The sequence below is a fragment of the Leptonychotes weddellii genome, chromosome 5 (assembly GCF_054177405.1).
Source record: "Leptonychotes weddellii isolate Sample4059 chromosome 5, ASM5417740v2, whole genome shotgun sequence".
Classification (NCBI taxonomy): Eukaryota; Metazoa; Chordata; class Mammalia; order Carnivora; family Phocidae; genus Leptonychotes; species Leptonychotes weddellii.
The window spans coordinates 103,088,174-103,103,729 of NC_138373.1; positions in this window are offsets into that span (position 1 = coordinate 103,088,174).

Sequence of the window (15,556 nt, forward strand, 5' to 3'; positions counted from 1 at the left end):
TTGTCTAGTCAGAAGAGTTCACATGAACGGAGTCATACAATGTGTGGTCTTTTGTGACTGGTTTTGTTCACTTAGCATTGCGTTGTTTTTTTTTAAAGATTTTATTTATTTATTTGACACAGAGAGAGACACAGCGAGAAAGAGAGCACAAGCAGGGGGAGTGGGAGAGGGAGAAGCAGGCTTCCCGTCGAGCAGGGAGGTGGATGTGGGACTCGACCCCAGGACCCCGGGATCATGACCTGAGCCGAAGGCAGACGCTTAACGACTGAGCCACCCAGGCGCCCCCAGGTTTGACTGTTTCTTATAAAATTAAGTATCTATCTGCCCTTTGGTCCAGCAATTCTACTCATAGGTATTTATCCAAGAGAAACGAAAATATAAGTCCACTCAAGGCTGTACATAAATGCCCCAGCATAAAAGCAAAAACTGGAAAGAATCCAAGTGTTTGTAACTAAGAGGACTGGATGCACAAGCTGTAGTACACGATGGAATACCAGTCAGCGAAACGAAGGAGTGCAACAACGTGGATGCATCTCACAGATGTAATACTGAGCAAAAGAAGCTAGATGAAAAGCATATATAATGTACGATTCCATTTATATGGTGTTCTAAAACAGGCAAAGCTAAGGAGAACAGTGGTTTCCTGGCAGGGCAGAGATTGACTTGGAAGATATAAAAGGGAACTTTCTGGGGAGATAAAAATGTTCTATAGAACGCTCAGTGTGTGGGTTACATGGCAATTCTTTATATGCACCTCAGCAGTACACATTCTCCCCAAACAGTACAGAATCATTACATTCAGGCAAAAACAACCATTGAGAGAAAAATGGTCGAACTCCTATAAATCTTAGAGACATTATCAATTCTTATTGGAAAACAAAATAAGCAGAAAATGTTCTGATTATTGTCCTAACAATCCACATAGGAGTAATAAAAATTTAATGGCATAAATGCTTTAAAAAAAAAGAGGGGGGTGGCGGAGGGAAGAGACAAGAAAGAAATTTCTCTTTCTGCTGTTGTCTAAATAGCAAGGCTATATGTTATTAGTTGAATCCTGGCACCTGAAATGCAAACCAGTTTTTATGAAACACAAGTTTCTTGATGCTAAAAGGTATTTCAAAGGCTAGAAAAACAAAAGGTGCTTTCTTCTCCCTGAGGCCTTGAGGTATGTGTGCTTTGCTCAAAGGGTTGGGGTTGAGTGGAGGTGAAGAATCCTTCTTTCTGTCTATATTAATATCATGTGAAACATACTACTGATCCCTTGAGACTATATAAAACTGTAGAAGCACTGGGTTTTCTAGAAAAGTACTCCAACCCAGTTCTTCCACTTCTCAAAATCAGGAAGCTACCAATGCTCCCACAACAAATAGTACAGAAAATAAAGCAAAACACTACAAAACTTCAGAAACATGATGCTAGTCTTTGGGAGACTTTGTTGCCTTATCATTCTCAACAAGTATCTCAATACATATCATTCTCAAATATACCACATCTGATGATTCCTTGAAAGATTAGTGAAGATTATCAGGAATCAAGGTGAATCAGATTTTGAAACATAGCAACAGCTCAATCTTTTAGAATGTAGAGTGGTTTTTTTTCCTTCTCAAATATTACTGGCTAGCAAGGTTAATACATAGCAATAGTCCCTAGTCGTCTCAATATAATGTGGCTTTACACCTAATCCCTCATAACTAAGCAATTTGATGCTGAAACTTTAAAACTAATTCTAAAAATTACCCCTAAAATTAACTAATTCAAAACAGCCAAACTAAATACACAAAACTATATTTTCTCATCAGAGATTTTAAGATCCAAAAACGTCAAATATATTTGAATTACTCATGTTCTTGCTACAGTGCATTTCTTTTACTCTGCTGTGGGAGCAAGAGTACCATTCAGTTCCACATTCCTAGAGATGGAGGCTAAAGGTCACTGGTGAGCACAGTTCTAGGACCCTGTCTATAGCAAAACAGTAACAGATTAAGTAAGCAACAATTTTGGAAATACAAAAGTCTGCTCCTTCTCAGAGGTAAACTGAGCATTGATCAGGAAAACCCACTCTGAGTGGTGGGGCCTACGTAGTTGGTACCAATGTACAATTTAGCATTTTATTACATTCTCCAATTGCTTCATGTATTTTTTTTTTTTTTTTTTTTACAAACCCTTGTGTCGAGGGCTGACTTTCAATAGATCGCAGCGAGGGAGCTGCTCTGCTACGTACGTGCATGTATTTTTTTTTTAAGTAATCTCTACACCCAATGTGGGGCTTGAACTCATGACCCCGAGATCAAGAGTTGCATGCTCCACTGACTGAGCCAGCCAGGGGCCCCTACTTCATGTATTTAATTCATTCCAATGAAACATAAGCTATTTGAAGGAGTAACTTCTCTTTTCTGTGCTTAGTAAGTATTTGTTGATGTGATTTATATTTTTGTTTGCATTTTCCAGAATACTCAGCACTAGTACATTGTGATCATTTTGGAATGTGACATCTGATCAAATATAAGAATACAGAAATCTCAGGGACGCCTGGGTGGCTCAGTCGGTTAAGCGTCTGCCTTCGGCTCGGGTCATGATCCCAGCGTCCTGGGATCGAGTCTCGCATCGGGCTCCTTGCTCAGCAGGCAGCCTGCTTCTCCCTCTCCCACTCCCCCTGCTTGTGCTCTCTCTCTCTCTGACAAATAAATAAAATCTTTAAAAAAAAAAAAAGAATACAGAAATCTCACCTGATAAAAAGATAAGTTGAGTATGCGTTAAAAATGTGCATTGCTAAGTGGAAATTCACACCAAGAGTGGAAACAGCAGAAAGCATCTAAATGGAAGTAACAGAGGAACAGAAGCATGATCAAGAATTCTTTCTTATATCTAACTGGGATTCCATGAAGAGCTGCTTCATGGTCTCCTGAGGCATAAACTACTCTTTTGAGATAAGGCAACCTCTGAACGGTCTGTAGGTATTCATGACTATGGTTTATTTAACCTTCTCCCTCAGGCCTACCATCTGTTGAATGCCCTCTTCTAGAGAGCCTAAGAAGGGAGAGGGAAAGGTTTGATGAGCTCTACCTTGAGTAAGAGAAGCAAGTAGACAGGTTGTCCATAGCACCAAAGAAAATTAGAAACTAACTTGGTTTATATGAGGTCCTAAGCTTCTAACTTCCTTACTTATGCCCTCATTTAGACTCCATCATGATGAAAACATCTGAAACAAAACATGGCAATACCCCTATGTGAGTCCCAGTGTGAAAGAGCAAGAACTAGAGAGGCTACATTCTACTCTGAGGTCAGCTTCAAAAAAAAAAAAATAAATCCAGTAAATAACTAGTCAGAAAACCTTAAAGAAGAGGGGAAAGCAGACTGATTTCCCAGATTTGTGGGAAGGCTGACAGGGCAGATCAGGGAGACCTGGTAAGAAGAGATGGTGCTGCAGGTTTTAACACAAAGCTAGTGAGATTCCTTACTACTGAGTAATGGTAAAATAAGAGTACTTTCTGGTGGGCACCCTCTGTCACAGAAAGTAATAAAAGATTTCTACTGTCTGAACATCTACTGAAAAATCACATTCAACTAAAAAGCAGCATATATTTTAAAAATTGCCTTGCTGGGGTGCCTGGGTGGCTCAGTCAGTTAAGTATCCCACACTTGGTTTCAGCTCTTGGTTTTGTGAGATTGAGCCCCATTATGGGCTCCACACCCTGGGTGTGGAGCCTGCTTGGGATTCTCTTTCTCTCTCTCTCCCTCTGCTGCTCCCTCCCCCCTAAAAAAAAAACTGCCTTGGGGTGCCTGGGTGGCTCAGTTAGTTAGGCAGCTAATTCTTCATTTTGGTTCAGGTCGTGATCTCAGGGTTGTGAGATCAAGCCCCTCATCGGGCTCCACGCTCAGCAGGAATCTGCTTCTCTCCCTCTGCCCCTCCCACCGTTTGCACTCTCTCTCTCTCTAAAATAAATAAATAAATAAATAAATCTTTTTAAAAAATTGTTTGCTAATTATTCTATCACCAGGAAGGCAGAAGAAATGAGTAGAATTTTAATTCTGAACTGAATTTGACCAAGAAGAAACTGATCAGAAAAGAGGAAGTGGTGGGAGCCTGAAAAGGAAGCAGCCAAGCCAGGTAAGTAAAAAGAACAAAGAACATAGCCAGATGTGGTTCCTAGTCTCTAAGAGAACAGGCTTCAAAAAACAATGACAACAGGACCCAAGCCCATGGCCTGAGATAATAAAAGGGGAGACAACAGGACTGAGGATCTCAAAAATGAAATTTTGCCAATCTCACATTATCTGAGATAGAGGGGAAAAAAGAGGGGAGGTATCTAAAGAGACTAAATGGAAAGCTCACTGTCAGCTCAGAATTAGAAGGACATGCCCAAGAAAAATACATATAAAAGGGGGGCGCCTGGGTGGCTCAGTCGTTAAGCTTCTGCCTTCGGCTCAGGTCATGATCCCAGGGTCCTGGGATTGAGCCCCGCGTCGGGCTCCCTGCTCTGCGGGAAGCCTGCTTCTCTCTCTGCCACTCCCCCTGCTTGTGTTCCCTCTCTCGCTGTCTCTCTCTCTGTCAAATAAATAAAATAAAACTATAAAAAAAGAAAAATACATATAAAAGGAAAGAAACTATTAAAAAAAAAGTGGCACTGATACATATATAAGCAGCTTGAGGTGAAACCCAGAATGTGCTGAGACTTACAAAAAGTGTAAGACACAGGTCCACTCTTTGATGTAAATAGTGTATTACTGATTAAAACACTAACATATTAGGGGCACCTGGGTAGCTCAGTTGGTTAGGCAACTGCCTTTGGCTCGGGTCACGATCCTGGAGTCCCGTGATCGAGTCCCGCATCAGGCTTCCCGCTCGGCGGGGAGTCTGCTTCTCCCTCTAACCCTCGCCCCTCTCATGGTCTCTCTCATTCTCTCTCTCAAATAAATAAATAAAATCTTAAAAAAAAAAAAACATTAACATATTAATTATGAGTATTTGGCAGGAACACAGGAATCACTAGGAGCCATAACCAAACTAATTAATTTTCCTATTTTTAACACAGTATGACCAGGGAATGCTGTAAAGATAAATACTTCTGGATTTTCAAGGTGAAAAATATGAATTTTGTAATAGTTAAGTGGCTTCACAGATCACTATATAAACCATACCTAAAGAGTACAGGTAAGTCTAGAAGGTTTAGTAGTATGTCACAGGACCCCAGAGAAACTTGTCCTCTGCAACATTTTTTTAAAATGATTTGAGGGGAGCCTGGGTGGCTCAGTTGGTTAAGCGTCTGCCTTCAGCTCATGATCCCAGGGTCCTGGGATCAAGCCCCATATCAGGCTCCCTGTTTAGTGGGGAGCCTGCTTCTCCCTCTCCCTCTGCTGCTCCCCCTGCTTGTACTTCTCTTTCTGTCAAACAAATAAATAAAATCTTTAAAAAACATTTTTTTATATATATATATTTTTTTAAAGATTTTATTTATTTATTTGACAGAGAGAGACACAGCGAGAGAGGGAACACAAGCAGGGGGTGTGGGAGAGGGAGAAGCAGGCTTCCAGCTGAGCAGGGAGCCCGATGCGGGGCTGGATCCCAGGATCCTGGGATCATGACCTGAGCTGAAGGCAGTCGCTTAACCAACTGAGCCACCCAGGCGCCCTAAAAAACATTTTTTTAAAATGACTTGGATGAGAACACAGAAGAGGATGATGATCAAATATATAAATGATAGGATGAGAAAGCAAATATCCTGTATGATAGAATCAACTTTTAAAGTAATTCTAATTGGCTGGAAGAGGAGGTTAAATCTAACAAGGTAAGATTTAATAAGGATAAATATAATGTCACGCACTTTGAACTAAAAACAGCAAAATGGGCCAATACATGTGAGATAGACTAGGGCTTTAAAAGAAATCTATTTCAATGAGACAAACAGTATAACATGGCTGCCAAAACTGCTGATAGCAGGTTTCATTAGAAACAAAGTTTCATAAGGGAAATGACATACTTCTCTATGCAAATCAGACTACACTTGAGTACTGTGCTTAGTTCTGAGTGTGGAACCTTAAAAAAATGAGGACTTTAAGGGGCACCTGGGTGGCTCAGTCACTTAAGTGTCTGACTCTTGGTTTTGTCTCAGGTCATGATCTTAGGGTTGTGGGATCAAGCCCTGTGTTGAGCTCCACACACTTGGCGCGGAACCTGCTTGTACCTCTTCCTCTGCGCTCTCTCTCTCTCATAAATAAAAATAAAATCTTAAAAAAAGAGAGAGAGGACTTTAAAAATCTAAGAAAAGAATAAGGGAGGGGACCTAGAGTTATGCCATTTTTTTTTTTAAGATTTTATTTATTCATTTGAGACACAGAGAGAGAGCATGAGCAGGGAGAGAGGGAGAGGGAGAAGCTGGCTCCCCCCTGAGCCAGGAGCCCGATGTGGGGCTCGATTCCAGGACTCTGGGATCATGACCTGAGCCGAAGGCAGACGCTTAACCATCTGAGCCACCCAGGCGCCCCTAGAGTCATGCCATTTGAAGAGTAAGTGAAGGAAATGAGGGTGTCTGTCTGAAGCAAAGTCTTGTTAGGTCTGCTCCATAAAGAGATTTAATCATCGGTTCAGGGTTGGACAAGCTGACCTTTAAAAAATGTCCCCCAAATCAATTCTATTATTTTATTATTCTAAAAAGAATAAATGTTTTGAGGCTGTTTGGCTTTTAGAAGCTGCATTGGGATAAGCTTAGGGATCCTACGGATTATTAGAAATACTAATTGGTATACAGTAGCCTCTAGTAGACAGGCAATCTATTTCCCTGTGATTATTGTCCAATGTATATTCTACAGCATCTGCTATAGAAGGTAGCAGCTGAATGATAACTATACAAGCCTATATACTGGCTAGACCAACTGGCTTGTAAATCTGTCTATACAGTTTGGTTTTTTTTAATTTTTTTGACCCTTGTGTATTTGCCATGACAAAACAAGGACTAAACGAATCATCATAAAGGCATGGACAACATCTAGGCATGCAAACTCTTCCGTATACCAAATCCAAAAGACTCATCACTAGTTTTCTCTAACAGACAATTTCTAAAAATTGTTCTCTTGGGACACCTGGGTGGCTCAGTCGGTTGAGCGTCTGTCTTTGGCTCAGGTCATGATCCCAGGGTCCTGGGATTGAGCCCTGCGTTGGGCTCCTTGCTCAGCGGGGAGCCTGCTTCTCCCTCTCCCTCTGCCTGCCGCTGCCCCTGCTCTTGTTCTGTCAAATAAATAAATAAAACCTTTTTTAAATTTTTTTTATTTTTTATTTTTTAAAGATTTTATTTATTTATTTGACAGAGAGAGAGAGACAGCTAGAGAGGGAACACAAGCAGGGGGAGTGGGAGAGGGAGAAGCAGGCTTCCCGCTGGGCAGGGAGCCCAATGCGGGGCTCGATCCCAGGACCCTGGGATCATGACCTAAGCTGAAGGCAGACGCTGAACAACTGAGCCACCCAGGCGCCCCATAAATAAATAAAATCTTAAAAAAAAATCAAAATGGTATTCTCAGTTAAAGTCAAAACAAAGGTTTTGAATTCTTAGAAAAAGCCCACATCTTATTTAGCCATGATGATTCTAATGAACCATGCTCTCAGAATACATTCTTCTAAACTAAGTATGAACTAGCTGGTAAGTGGAATACAAGTTTCCTGAGATACTGGTTAACTCCCTTTTTAAAAAGAAAACTTCAAATATTTATTGAGTACCTACTAGTACCAGACACTATTCTAAGTACTAAAAACTATGTATCAGGGGCGCCTGGGTGGCTCAGTTGGTTAAGCAACTGCCTTCGGCTCAGGTCATGATCCTGGAGTCCCAGAATCGAGTCCCACATCAGGCTCCTGCTCAGTGGGGAGTCTGCCTCTCCCTCCGACCCTACCCCTTCTCATGCACTTTCTCTCTCTCATTCTCTCTCAAATAAATAAATAAAATCTTTAAAAAAATAAATAATAAAAAAAATAAAAAGTATGTATCAGTTTTTTTAAATGAAATTATTTTCCTTCTTTCTTCTTTTATTCCCCTTCCTTTGGTCTTCCATGTTTCAGGAATAGGCAATGAATGGTACATCTTTTTAGTTCTCACAATTTTTTTTAATGTAAAGTTTATGACATCATCTATTCCCCATCCTGTACTCACTTCTCCCTGACCAATTTACTAAGTTCTTTTTCATTTATGCTTAACTTACACCTAAACAGTTGCTAGACAGTTCCTATCTATAGTAGAGCAAATGCTGAACACAGAGCTTGGGGGACAAATGAAAATAAATGAAATCTAGATGATCCAAATGTAGCCTTGGTGCTTTTTTTTGTTGGGGGGGGGTTTTAGCAGGGAGGGGCAGAGGGCAAGGGAGAATCTTTTTTAAGATTTTATGTATTTATTTTGAGAGAGAGAGCACATGCACACACACGTGAGCAGAAGGGAGAAGGAGAGAAAGAATCTCAAGCAGACCCCACACTGAGCATGGAGCCAGATTCAGGGCTCAATCTTACGACTGTGAGATCACGACCCAAGCAGAATCAAGAGTCGGACACTTAACCGACTGAGCCACCAGGCACCCCAACGAGTAATAGCTTTCTTTTTTTTTTTTTAAGATTTTATTTCTTTATTTGACAGAGAGAGAGATAGTGAGAGCAGGAACACAAGCAGGGGGAGTGGGAGAGGGAGAAGCAGGCTTCCCACCGAGCAGGGAGCCCGATGTGCGGCTCGATCCCAGGACCCAGGGATCATGACCTGAGCCGAAGGCAGATGCTTAACGACTGAGCCACCCAGGTGCCCAGGAGTAATAGCTTTCACTTTTGTGTTTTGGGGAACTTTCTTGAACTGCCATATGATGTCACTCGTATCTGGGAATCTAAAAAACAAATGAGGGCGCCTGGGTGGCTCAGTTGGTTAAGCGACTGCCTTCGGCTCAGGTCATGATCCTGGAGTCCCTGGATCACGTCCCGCATCGGGCTCCCTGCTCGGCAGGGAGTCTGCTTCTCCCTCTCCTTCTGCCTGCCTCTCTGCCTACTTGTTCTCTCCCTCTGTCAAATAAATAAAATCTTAAAAAAAAAAATAAAAAAATAAAAAACAAATGAATAAAGAAACAAAAGCAGAATCAGAGCTATAGAGAACAAACTGATGGTTGCCAGAGGGAAGAGGGGGAGGGAGGGGATGGGTAAAATGGGTGAAGGGGAATGAGAGATACAGGCTTCCAGTTATGGAAAGAATAAGTCACAGGAATAAAAGGCACAGCGTAAGGAATACAGTCAGTTATATTATAAGAGCGTTGCATGGTGACAGACGGCAGCTACACTTGTGGGGAGCCCAGCATAACATGTAAAGAACTTGAACCATTGTGTTGTACACCTGAAACTAAAGTAATACTGTATGTCAATTATACTCTAATTTTAAAAATTTAAATAATAAATAAATAAAACAAGTTAATGCTATAAAAACTACACTGCCAGTGAGACACACTTATTTTCGCTCTTCTGGTAAAGAAACAGTAGTAAAGAATTTGAACAATATGGTCAGATCCAAAGAATAAGCAACTGGGTAAAAAAACAAAAGAAAGTGTGAGAGACGGTAAGAGAAAAAGAGAGAAAATAAATGTGGATAATAAGCAGTCTGGCCCCATTAAGAGAACGATAGGACAACCACCTCTTTTCCTCCATCTTTTTCATATGCTCTAGCCCTATGGCTTTCAATTTTTTTTCCTTTTTTCTTTTTAAAAAATATTTTATTTATTTATTTGTCGAGAGAAAGTGAGAGAGCACAAGCAGGGGGAGCGGCAGGCAGAGGGAGAAGCAGGCTCCCTGCCAAGCAAGGAGCCCAATGCGGGACTCGATCCCAGGACCCTGGGATCACAACGTGAGCTGAAGCCAGATGCCCAAGTGACTGAGCCACCCAGGCATTCTCAAATTTTTCTGAATACCATTTACATTAAGTAAGTCATTTGGGGTGGGGGACAGAGGAAGATGGAGAATCTTATGCAGGCCTGACGTGGAGCTCGATCTCACAACCCTGAGATCACGAACTGACCTGAAAATCAACAGTCGGACACTTAACCGACTGAGCTACCCAGGCACCCCCCAAGTAAATCATTTTTATATTAAGACCCAGTACATGTGTCTACAGAACTGAAACAAGTTTCACAAAACAATACTTATTAATATTGGTATTTTCTATTTGCCTTCATTTTTTTTTTTTTAAAGATTTTATTTATTTATTTGAGACAGAATGAGAGAGAGAGAGAGAGAGTTCATGAGAGGGGGGAGGGTCAGAGGGAGAAGCAGGCTCCCCGCCGAGCAAGGAGCCCGATGCGGGACTCGATCCCGGGACTCCAGGATCATAACCTGAGCCGAAGGCAGTCGCTTAACCGACTGAGCCACCCAGGCGCCCCTGCCTTCATTTTTTAAAAATGTTGACCACAACCAGCAGTTTGAAAAACAGTGCTGCTCATCTTTCCCTTAAAACTTTGCACTAGGGGCACCTGGGTGGCTCAGTCAGTTAAAGGGCTGCCTTTGGCTCAGGTCATGATCTCAGGGTCCTGGGATTGAGCTCCACGTGGGGCTCTCTGCTCGGCAGGGAGTCTGCTTCTCCCTCTCCCTCTGCCTTCCACTCTCCTTGCTTGTGCTCTCTTTATCTGTCAAATACGTAAATAAAATCTTAAAAAAAAAACACTTTGCACTAAATTAATTTACAGTCCCTTTATCAGTATTCCAAAAACTAATATAGGGACACCTGGGTGGCTCAGTCGGTTAAGTGTCTGCTTGGGTCATGATCCCGGGGTCCTGGGATTGAGCCCTGAGTTGGGCTACCCGCTTAACGGGGAGTCTGCGTCTCTCCCTCTGCCCGCGCGCCCCCCCCCACTCGTGTGCTCTCTCTCAAATAAATAAAAAAAAAATTTTTTTTTGGTGGGCAGCAAAGCAAGATTTATTGAGCAATAGTAAAGTGATAATACAAAGCTCCCAAGGAGGGAGGGGATCCGAGAGGGTTGCCCTAAATTAAAAAATCTTTTTAAAAACCCCAAAAACTAACACAATAAAAGACAAGTCTTCCAGATGAGACTGTCATTCGGCTACTTAAGAACAGGGATGTTGGGGGGCGCCTGGGTGGCTCAGTTGGTTGAGCTACTGCCTTCGGCTCAGGTCATGATCCCAGGGTCCTGGGATCGAGTCCCACATCGGGTTCCCGGCTCGGCGGGGAGCCTGCTTCTCCCTCTGACCCTCTCCTCTCTCATGCTGTTTCTCTCTCGCTTGCTCTCCAATAAATAAAGAAAGAAAGAAAGAAAGAAAGAACAGGGATGTTGGGGTGCCTGGGTGGCTCAGTCGTTAAGCGTCTGCCTTTAGCTCAGGTCATGATCTCAGGGTCCTGGGATCGAGCCCTGCATTGGGCTCCCTGATCCCCGAGAAGCCTGCTTCTCCGTCTCCCACTCCCCCTGCTTGTGTTCCTGCTCTTGCTATCACTCTCTGTCAAATAAATAAATAAAATCTTAAAAAAAAAAAAAGAACAGGGATGTTACCTACTCTAATAGATAATTAAACAAATAGAGACTCACACGGAGAGTAAATACAGACGGTATTCAACAGAAAAGCAACTCCTCAACTCATTGTTAGCTCCCTTTGGCGGTCTCATTTTTAATTCATAGAGCACATAACTCTCCACTGCAAAGCAACAAAAAGCACTGCGAAATCTAACGGCCAGCATGTTTGCACTGAAGACTGTCTTAAAAACTGCAATCCCAATCCTGCTTTTTAAGTCAGAAAATATTTGGAAGTAAAATAGCTCTCAAGTCATTTTCTGCTGTAACTTGTAGACTGCATTACTAAATTAAAGGAGTCAGGTCTGCATGGAAGGTATATAAATATCAGCGGCCGTTAACCTTGGGTGCATATTAACAATCAATGGCGGGGGTCGGGGGGTAATTAAAACTCCTTTCCAGGCCATATCCTGCGCCAATTAAATCCGAAGGGGGAGGGGGGATCGTGAGCTTAATTACTAAGTGCTATGTCTTAATAAGCCAATGTAATGGGTTTGATTTCTGTCATCTAAGATGACCACCTCTCTATACCAAAATCTGATTTTACAGAGGTCCTCAGTGAGCCATCTTGAAACATTATCTCTAAGAGAAAGGGAGTTTGTTCAGGTCTATACATATGTATCACCAAATCCAACTACTAGGGGGAAAACACTCAGCTTGACATTGAATCACTAAATCTCCTCAATCTTTTTTTTTTTTTTCCATTTATTCAGCAAATAATCTTTGAGCACCTACTATCTTCTGGGCCTATTTTAGGTGGCAGGGATAGAACAGTAATCAAGTTATAGATGAAGTCCCCTTATAAAGTATAACATCATTGTCTAAATTTCTATCTCTGCACAGCAATAAATCATACTGCATCATTCTATAAATATCTATTGTTTTCCTACATTCCGTTCATTGTCCTTACAGTGTTACAAATACTCAAGTAAGCATAAATGAATTATTTTAAAATATAGAGCAAAAGTGATGTAACTCAAAAAGGCTTAGTATATCTCTAGCAGGTGTTTTATACACTCTGCCCTGAGTAGCTTAACTCTACTACTCCCTTCCAACTTCAAACCTGGAATGCAGACTGTCCAGTGAATAGGACATTAAAATGCCAAGTGAGCAGTAGATAAAAACACCACTTCTGGATTTTATGCTGATGCTGCCCCTGATAGAGATATTGGTCATCTGACAAGTCTTTGTTTAGAAATAGTATTTCTAGAACTTTTTTCTAGATCTCAATACTGGGCTTACTATTCTTTAAGCACTTTAAGAAGTACTCCTAGATATGAACCATTCTATTTCTTCAGCACAGTTATGAGAGACCAGCGGTTTGAAAGTTGTTATTCATCATGTTTATCTCAAAGTTTACCCAAAAATGAAGCTAATTTCTCTCCCCCCACCCCAGTCTCTGAATCTTCCTCATTTCTACTCTGCTGAATTATTTGCCAATTACTACTTATTTACTTCTATAAGCAATGTGCATTTTATTTTCCTTTAGCTTAGAAAGTCACTGAAAACTTCTCACTTCAAACCTGTCTGCAAGCCTCACTTATTTTGGAAGCTGAAAAGTATCCGACCAATGTCAGATACAAATCTACTTCCAGAAAACTTGTAAGATATTACAGGTTTAATCAAAGAAATCTAAATCAGCAAAGCCCTACCTCAGGAGATTTGCCAGATATAGGCCTGCTTTCTCAGTTTTTTTCCTACATTACAGGATTAGCTCTTACCAGCCTATAAATCTCATTAAGACACTGCTAATTGAAAACATCACCTGTGGCATCATTAGTACCAGGCTCTTTTATTAAATTTGAAATTACCGACTCTTCCCATTAGGTGATGAATGGTAACCTGCAACAGTATTCATGGGTTATATATTCCAAGAATTTGACAACTTTGATACAGAAAGTGGAACTCCCATTTCAGTATTCAAAATCTGGTATCTACCATCATAGTATGACCTACATGGGAAAACAACAAGGGAAATCACACTTAGACCCTTATGGTACTGAGCCTCAAAGCTTCTTTTCAGGTCCAAATGTCTACCAGTTCTTTTCTGCCCCCCTCCAGTTTAGCTTCCCTCCCTCTTCATGGGCAAGCATCACTCACCACCTATCCTTTGGGGTTCTTCTGCCTTGCTCATTCCATCCCCACTACCAAGCCTAGCTTCAAAGCCCCCAAATCTCCCTTGTCGCCCATTCCTCCCAAGCACGGATTTGTTTTTTAACGCTTTTAACTGCTAATGACTTTTGGGAAAATCCTAAAACTACCAGAGCATTAGTCCTATGAAATGGTAAAAAGGCTTTAGCTATCTCTCTCCCCTTATGCTCACAGTGGTTAAGTTGTATGAAAATTGCTCTTCCCTCAGACCATACTTTTGATGAAAGCCCAGTCTTCTAAAATGGCCAACACACTCCCTGGAGGTATCTCAAATTAGGCCTGATGATGTAATCAAAGCAGACCTGTTATTTACTCCCTTTCTTTTATGGATAGTAGATAGATGAAAGTAATTTGCATTTCTAAAGATATGCAGAGCAGAAGATACCCAGTTCACTAAGCTTTGACCCTTCTCAGGAATGATAACTAGCTTTTTATCATTATCCTCCAATCTGTGTCAGAGTAACCTTTAAAAATGTAAATTTAAAATGTCATTACCCTGTTTACAACTCTTCACCACTTCCCACGGAAATCATGATAAAGTACTAGCTCCTCAACTGAGCTCCCAAGGTCTTTCCAAAGTGGACCCAGTTTACCTTTTCATGTCTCATCTCTCATTATACATCCCACATCTCTGTTCCCCTTTTAAAAGTTCCTTTCCAACAAACTGCAGTTCCTTTCCCTTGTTCTCCTTCACTCCCACTCAACTATTGCCACAGAATTTTTACACATAAGTTCACATTTAACCCATATAATAATGCTGTGGGGCATTCCTCGTTTGCCAGTTGAGGAAACTGAAACTCAAGTAATAGATGTTAAAAATTTGCCCAAGGTTACACAGCTCGTGAAGAGCATATATAAATCCAAGTTTATGCATCCATTCAATAAATACTTTTGTGAGCATTTCTGTGCCTGGTTGGCACTGTTTCAGGCAGGGAGGAAACTAAAATGTTATCCAAATTTTGTCCTTCTTTATTATTACTCAATGGCTGGCATAAAGCAACACCTGTTCAAAACATTCCTGGGGGCGGTGGGGCGCCTGGGTGGCTCAGTCCATTCAGCCTCTGACTCTTGATTTCTGCTCAGGTCATGATCTCAGGGTTGTGAGATCCCGCTCCATGGGGGGGGCGGTGCTGGGAGGGTGTGGAGTGTGGAGCCTGCTTAAGATTCTCTCTCAGGGTGCCACGGTGGCTCAGTGGTTGGGAGTCAGGTCATGATCCCGGGGTCCTGGGATTGAGCCCCACATCAGGCTCCCTGCTCAGCGGGGAGTCTGATTCTCCCTCTCCCTCTGCCTCTGCCCCTCAGCTTGTGCTCTCTCTCTCACTCACTCTCTCTCAAATAAATAAAGTAAAAAAAAAAAAAAAAAAACCTCTCTCTCCCTCTTCCCGGCCTCCCTCTCACTCTGTAAAACAACAAAACAAAAACATTCCTGAGGAAAAAACCATAATCAAAAGCTTCCGTTCAATGTTTCAAAGATGTTTCTAAAGGTGGTGTGCTCCAACACTTCCACATGGCTATTTGTTCCATTCATACTAAGAGAATGACAGTACCAATAACTGATTTCACTAAAAGGACTCAAAGCTTTTGCAATAATTGACTCCCTTGCCCAGAAGCTAAATTTCAGATTTCTGCCTGGCTGGTTCTTTTTCATCACTCAGGTCTCTGCTAAATTGTCATGTCTACAAAGAGATATTCCTGGTCACTCTACCTAAAGTAGATCCTATATATTTTCATCATGGCACTTCTTTCTGAAATTTCCTTGTCTATCTACTCCCCCTCTCATAAAAATCCAAGCTTCAAGAATGCCAGGACCTCACTTGTCTTGTCACCCTAGTATCAACAAGACCTGGCTATAGTAGATACTCAAATAAATACTATTTAA